At 54.1% G+C, this 7500-nt stretch overlaps 2 non-coding genes and 1 pseudogene across 2 annotated transcripts; all 3 read right to left on the bottom strand.

Annotated features, from left to right (window-relative positions):
* The window catches only part of LOC126333976 (large subunit ribosomal RNA), a 5353-nt pseudogene extending 4141 nt beyond the window's left edge, over positions 1 to 1212 (bottom strand).
* Positions 1213 to 1400: 188 nt separating this feature from the next.
* LOC126333977 (5.8S ribosomal RNA) lies at positions 1401 to 1555 on the bottom strand. The gene has a single exon (XR_007564482.1). It is a non-coding gene; the product is annotated as a 5.8S ribosomal RNA (ribosomal RNA).
* A 362-nt stretch (positions 1556 to 1917) lies between these two features.
* LOC126333979 (small subunit ribosomal RNA) lies at positions 1918 to 3810 on the bottom strand. The gene has a single exon (XR_007564484.1). It is a non-coding gene; the product is annotated as a small subunit ribosomal RNA (ribosomal RNA).
* Between the last annotated feature and the right edge of the window lie 3690 nt (positions 3811 to 7500).

Here is a 7500-nt window from a genome sequence, read left to right as displayed (position 1 = left end):
GCACGTCAGAATCGCTACGGACCTCCATCAGGGTTTCCCCTGACTTCGTCCTGGCCAGGCATAGTTCACCATCTTTCGGGTCCCAACGTGTACGCTCTAGGTGCGCCTCACCTCGCAATGAGGACGAGACGCCCCGGGAGTGCGGAGGCCGCCGCCCCGTGAAGGGCGGGGAAGCCCCATCCTCCCTCGGCCCGCGCAAGGCGAGACCTTCACTTTCATTACGCCTTTAGGTTTCGTACAGCCCAATGACTCGCGCACATGTTAGACTCCTTGGTCCGTGTTTCAAGACGGGTCGTGAAATTGTCCAAAGCTGAAGCGCCGCTGACGGGAGCGATTATTCCGCCCGAGAGCATCCCGAGCCAACAGCGGCGCGGGTCCGGGGCCGGGCCAGGTAGGTCCGTCATCCGGGAAGAACCGCGCGCGCTTGCCGGGAGCCCGAGCGCCCAAAGGGGCGAATCGACTCCTCCAGATATACCGCCGAGCAGCCAGCCAGGACACCGGGGCTCTGCCCAACAGACGCGAACCGAGGCCCGCGGAAGGACAGGCTGCGCACCCGGGCCGTAGGCCGGCACCCAGCGGGTCGCGACGTCCTACTAGGGGAGAAGTGCGGCCCACCGCACACCGGAACGGCCCCACCCCGCGGCGAGTGGAAAGGCAACCGGACACGACCCCGCCGCGGATTGCTCCGCGCGGGCGGCCGGCCCCATCTGCCGAGGGCGGGGGCCAGTGGCCGGATGGGCGTGAATCTCACCCGTTCGACCTTTCGGACTTCTCACGTTTACCCCAGAACGGTTTCACGTACTTTTGAACTCTCTCTTCAAAGTTCTTTTCAACTTTCCCTCACGGTACTTGTTCGCTATCGGTCTCGTGGTCATATTTAGTCTCAGATGGAGTTTACCACCCACTTGGAGCTGCACTCTCAAGCAACCCGACTCGAAGGAGAGGTCCCGCCGACGCTCGCACCGGCCGCTACGGGCCTGGCACCCTCTACGGGCCGTGGCCTCATTCAAGTTGGACTTGGGCTCGGCGCGAGGCGTCGGGGTAGTGGACCCTCCCAAACACCACATGCCACGACAGGCGGCAGCCTGCGGGGTTCGGTGCTGGACTCTTCCCTGTTCGCTCGCCGCTACTGGGGGAATCCTTGTTAGTTTCTTTTCCTCCGCTTAGTAATATGCTTAAATTCAGCGGGTAGTCTCGCCTGCTCTGAGGTCGTTGTACGAGGTGTCGCACGCCACACCGCCAGCCGGCTGTGCACGCTACCGAGAAAGTACCGGTATGCGAACCGCCAGGCGACGGGCGCGCATCGCACGTTTAAGGAGACGCGGCCGGCCACACAGGCGACCACGACACTCCCACGTCTCCGAAGCGGGACAAACGCCGCGCGCTTCAGTATACGTAGCCGACCCTCAGCCAGACGTGGCCCGGGAACGGAATCCATGGACCGCAATGTGCGTTCGAAACGTCGATGTTCATGTGTCCTGCAGTTCACATGTCGACGCGCAATTTGCTGCGTTCTTCATCGACCCACGAGCCGAGTGATCCACCGTCCTGGGTGATCTTTTCCTTTTCAGTCTCCCACTGTCTCTTTCAAGACAGTAGCATTTGCGGGACTGAGGCGTCTGACGGCCCCTGTTCCACTATTTTTTTTGTGTCCAACGGCCTCACAGCCGATGGGCGTCGTACGGCTCCACACCGGAGCGGACAGGCACTCGGGCGAACGTCATTCAAAACCGGCGCCAGGCGCCAGGTACCGCAGGCCAGCCGCTCCAGAGCTTCAGCGCTCGTACCACACAACAACAACACTTCCGCTAGTTTTGAGAGGCACGCGTGGTTCCGCACGCGGCGCACGGCCACTGCCGTACAGGTAGCGTGTTGCGCGACACGACACGCACATCGAAAGACATGCAGTCTAGTCGGTAATGATCCTTCCGCAGGTTCACCTACGGAAACCTTGTTACGACTTTTACTTCCTCTAAATGATCAAGTTTGGTCATCTTTCCGGTAGCATCGGCAACGACAGAGTCGATGCCGCGTACCAGTCCGAAGACCTCACTAAATCATTCAATCGGTAGTAGCGACGGGCGGTGTGTACAAAGGGCAGGGACGTAATCAACGCGAGCTTATGACTCGCGCTTACTGGGAATTCCTCGTTCATGGGGAACAATTGCAAGCCCCAATCCCTAGCACGAAGGAGGTTCAGCGGGTTACCCCGACCTTTCGGCCTAGGAAGACACGCTGATTCCTTCAGTGTAGCGCGCGTGCGGCCCAGAACATCTAAGGGCATCACAGACCTGTTATTGCTCAATCTCGTGCGGCTAGAAGCCGCCTGTCCCTCTAAGAAGAAAAGTAATCGCTGACAGCACGAAGGATGTCACGCGACTAGTTAGCAGGCTAGAGTCTCGTTCGTTATCGGAATTAACCAGACAAATCGCTCCACCAACTAAGAACGGCCATGCACCACCACCCACCGAATCAAGAAAGAGCTATCAATCTGTCAATCCTTCCGGTGTCCGGGCCTGGTGAGGTTTCCCGTGTTGAGTCAAATTAAGCCGCAGGCTCCACTCCTGGTGGTGCCCTTCCGTCAATTCCTTTAAGTTTCAGCTTTGCAACCATACTTCCCCCGGAACCCAAAAGCTTTGGTTTCCCGGAGGCTGCCCGCCGAGTCATCGGAGGAACTGCGGCGGATCGCTGGCTGGCATCGTTTATGGTTAGAACTAGGGCGGTATCTGATCGCCTTCGAACCTCTAACTTTCGTTCTTGATTAATGAAAACATACTTGGCAAATGCTTTCGCTTCTGTTCGTCTTGCGACGATCCAAGAATTTCACCTCTAACGTCGCAATACGAATGCCCCCGCCTGTCCCTATTAATCATTACCTCGGGTTCCGAAAACCAACAAAATAGAACCGAGGTCCTATTCCATTATTCCATGCACACAGTATTCAGGCGGGCTTGCCTGCTTTAAGCACTCTAATTTGTTCAAAGTAAACGTGCCGGCCCACCGAGACACTCAACAAAGAGCACCCTGGTAGGATTTAAACGGGGTCCGCCTCGGGACGCGAAAGCACCCCTTCGGCTCGCCCCACCGGCAGGACGTCCCACGATACATGCCAGTTAAACACCGACGGGCGGTGAACCAACAGCGTGGGACACAAATCCAACTACGAGCTTTTTAACCGCAACAACTTTAATATACGCTATTGGAGCTGGAATTACCGCGGCTGCTGGCACCAGACTTGCCCTCCAATAGATACTCGTTAAAGGATTTAAAGTGTACTCATTCCGATTACGGGGCCTCGGATGAGTCCCGTATCGTTATTTTTCGTCACTACCTCCCCGTGCCGGGAGTGGGTAATTTGCGCGCCTGCTGCCTTCCTTGGATGTGGTAGCCGTTTCTCAGGCTCCCTCTCCGGAATCGAACCCTGATTCCCCGTTACCCGTTACAACCATGGTAGGCGCAGAACCTACCATCGACAGTTGATAAGGCAGACATTTGAAAGATGCGTCGCCGGTACGAGGACCGTGCGATCAGCCCAAAGTTATTCAGAGTCACCAAGGCAAACGGACCAGACAAGCCAATCCGATTGGTTTTGATCTAATAAAAGCGTCCCTTCCATCTCTGGTCGGGACTCTGTTTGCATGTATTAGCTCTAGAATTACCACAGTTATCCAAGTAACGTGGGTACGATCTAAGGAACCATAACTGATTTAATGAGCCATTCGCGGTTTCACCTTAATGCGGCTTGTACTGAGACATGCATGGCTTAATCTTTGAGACAAGCATATGACTACTGGCAGGATCAACCAGGGAGCTGCGTCAACTAGAGCTGAGCAGCCGGCCGCCCGGGAGTGTGTCCCGGGGGCCCGCGCGAACACGCAAGCGTCCGCTCAATTATTCTGCAAACAGGAGGAGGCCGAGCTCCCCTGCACGATACACCTCGAAACCCTCTCAGGTCCCGGCGGCGCGCAGCGCCGTCCTAGGTACTTGGTCGGTTTCGAGAGAGGCGCAATCGCCCGGAGTTAGGCGAGTAGACGGTTTTAGTGCGAACACCCTTGCTCCCAACTGAGCTTGCCGCTGCCGACAGAGGCCCGGGAGCGTGCTGTCGTGGCATTGCCGGCGGGAGACAACACGCGCCACCTATGGTGACCGGCAGCTCCAACGCCAGCGCCACACAAGGGCAAAGCCCCACTTGGGTGCAGAAGCGAACTCTCCCAGCACAGCGCACGCGCCAACACGTCCGCACAACTGCGATACAAACCACCTGCGAGAACCGCTGGGGCGACCGAGCAGCAGACGGCGTCGCGGCGCCGAGTGCCAGGCGGCGGCGCATCCTCAACGCACACAGTCCTCAATCAGACCAGCACACTGCAGATGTCCACCGCGCTTCGCACCGGGCTCGGCTGAACCAACTTTGGCCGCCAGGCGCCGCGTGCAGGGTGCGCCGCAGCGTAGCTGCGCCGCCTGCCGGGCCCGTCGGCTGGCGCTCCTGCCACTCGGCGCCCCCCACCAGCCGCCTGTTGCGCGTGCGCCCACGCAGCGCGCGGCCAACACGCCGGGCGGCCCCCCTTCACCGGCCGGGAACAGTCCCACCAAGCCACCGCCGCGTATCGCTTCATACCCACATGGGCCTAGTCACGCGTGTGGATGTGGCGGGTACCGCTGAAACAACCGGTTAATAGCTGTACCGATCGTCGCCATCACAGATTCACCTCCAGCGTGAACAACCGCTCAACAACGGATTTCCAGTTCATTTGCGTATCTTGGGCAGTAAACGTAGATGTCCACCTACATTTGCGAATTCAACAATTCTTGCATGCCAGGATGTCATGTGTCACGACACGCTACATCAGACCACATACACACTGCGACATGTGCAGAAGAGAACACGTGGAAGGTGGCCCGCGCACGTATGCGATGTACCTTCCGCGATCCACTGTCAACCGGCATCTGCGGCATGTCCCAGATATGGAACGCGGTCCACCAGGGTAGCACTTTGTGTGAGGCAATACGACAAAGTCGGAATACACGCGTCACTACATCAGACGGCTCACGCTGACCTGACCTGACCTGACTCACCGCACCACCACCCCCAGCGACCCAGGGTGACATACAATGCGTTCGTACGTTCCTCCCACACGCCTCTACGGCGTACCACAGTGCAACCTAGCTGTTATTGGGAGACGAGACAAGTAGCATCAAGCACAACATATGGAAATTGAGATTCGACACCGTTGGGCACAGCCAGCGTACGGTCACACGTATCACACTACTTCACTCTGTACGTAACGACCGATGATCGGTACAGCGTGTGGGTTACGCGTACGACATCAGCGGACAATGGACACAGACCATACCACGACGTACACTGAGGGCGTCGACATCTGAATGCAACTGAACAGCTGCGAGGCTCATTTAACACTCAAACGCCAGACCGACCAGCTTGAGAGGACAGAGACACAAAGAGGGGGACAGAGGGGGACAGAGGGGGGGGAGGGGGGGGGTCGGCGATATAGTCCTATTGCAGTACAATTGACAGTGGATAGCAGGAATATGTGGAAAGTAAGCAACACTCGCAAGACATCTACATGAGGATAACAACGACACCAGAGATTCCGAGCAGTGAACTATGTTAGGCAAAGGGACAACGTGGGTTAGGTTAAGGGACAACGTGGGTTAGGTTAAGGGACAACGTGGGTTAGGTTAAGGGACAACGTGGGTTAGGTTAAGGGACAACGTGGGTTAGGTTAAGGGACAACGTGGGTTAGGTTAAGGGACAACGTGGGTTAGGTTAAGGGACAACGTGGGTTAGGTTAAGGGACAACGTGGGTTAGGTTAAGGGACAACGTGGGTTAGGTTAAGGGACAACGTGGGTTAGGTTAAGGGACAACGTGGGTTAGGTTAAGGGACAACGTGGGTTAGGTTAAGGGACAACGTGGGTTAGGTTAAGGGACAACGTGGGTTAGGTTAAGGGACAACGTGGGTTAGGTTAAGGGACAACGTGGGTTAGGTTAAGGGACAACGTGGGTTAGGTTAAGGGACAACGTGGGTTAGGTTAAGGGACAACGTGGGTTAGGTTAAGGGACAACGTCGGTTAGGTTAAGGGACAACGTCGGTTAGGTTAAGGGACAACGTGGGTTAGGTTAAGGGACAACGTCGGTTAGGTTAAGGGACAACGTCGGTTAGGTTAAGGGACAACGTCGGTTAGGTTAAGGGACAACGTCGGTTAGGTTAAGGGACAACGTGGGTTAGGTTAAGGGACAACGTGGGTTAGGTTAAGGGACAACTTGAGTTAGGTTAAGGGACAACTTGAGTTAGGTTAAGGGACAAATTGAGTTAGGTTAAGGGACAAATTGAGTTAGGTTAAGGGACAAATTGAGTTAGGTTAAGGGACAAATTGAGTTAGGTTAAGGGACAACTTGAGTTAGGTTAAGGGACAAATTGAGTTAGGTTAAGGGACAAATTGAGTTAGGTTAAGGGACAAATTGAGTTAGGTTAAGGGACAACTTGAGTTAGGTTAAGGGACAACTTGAGTTAGGTTAAGGGACAACTTGAGTTAGGTTAAGGGACAACTTGAGTTAGGTTAAGGGACAACTTGAGTTAGGTTAAGGGACAACTTGAGTTAGGTTAAGGGACAACTTGAGTTAGGTTAAGGGACAACTTGAGTTAGGTTAAGGGACAACTTGAGTTAGGTTAAGGGACAACTTGAGTTAGGTTAAGGGACAACTTGAGTTAGGTTAAGGGACAACTTGAGTTAGGTTAAGGGACAACTTGAGTTAGGTTAAGGGACAACTTGAGTTAGGTTAAGGGACAACTTGAGTTAGGTTAAGGGACAACTTGAGTTAGGTTAAGGGACAACTTGAGTTAGGTTAAGGGACAAATTGAGTTAGGTTAAGGGACAAATTGAGTTAGGTTAAGGGACAACTTGAGTTAGGTTAAGGGACAACTTGAGTTAGGTTAAGGGACAAATTGAGTTAGGTTAAGGGACAACTTGAGTTAGGTTAAGGGACAACTTGAGTTAGGTTAAGGGACAACTTGAGTTAGGTTAAGGGACAACTTGAGTTAGGTTAAGGGACAACTTGAGTTAGGTTAAGGGACAACTTGAGTTAGGTTAAGGGACAACTTGAGTTAGGTTAAGGGACAACTTGAGTTAGGTTAAGGGACAACTTGAGTTAGGTTAAGGGACAAATTGAGTTAGGTTAAGGGACAAATTGAGTTAGGTTAAGGGACAAATTGAGTTAGGTTAAGGGACAAATTGAGTTAGGTTAAGGGACAACTTGAGTTAGGTTAAGGGACAACGTGGGTTAGGTTAAGGGACAAATTGAGTTAGGTTAAGGGACAACTTGAGTTAGGTTAAGGGACAACTTGAGTTAGGTTAAGGGACAACTTGAGTTAGGTTAAGGGACAACTTGAGTTAGGTTAAGGGACAACTTGAGTTAGGTTAAGGGACAACTTGAGTTAGGTTAAGGGACAACTTGAGTTAGGTTAAGGGACAACTTGAGT

The sequence above is a fragment of the Schistocerca gregaria genome, unplaced genomic scaffold (assembly GCF_023897955.1).
Source record: "Schistocerca gregaria isolate iqSchGreg1 unplaced genomic scaffold, iqSchGreg1.2 ptg001664l, whole genome shotgun sequence".
Taxonomy (NCBI): domain Eukaryota; kingdom Metazoa; phylum Arthropoda; class Insecta; order Orthoptera; family Acrididae; genus Schistocerca; species Schistocerca gregaria.
Note: the sequence above shows the minus strand (reverse complement) of the source record. Positions and strands in the feature narration are given on the sequence as shown.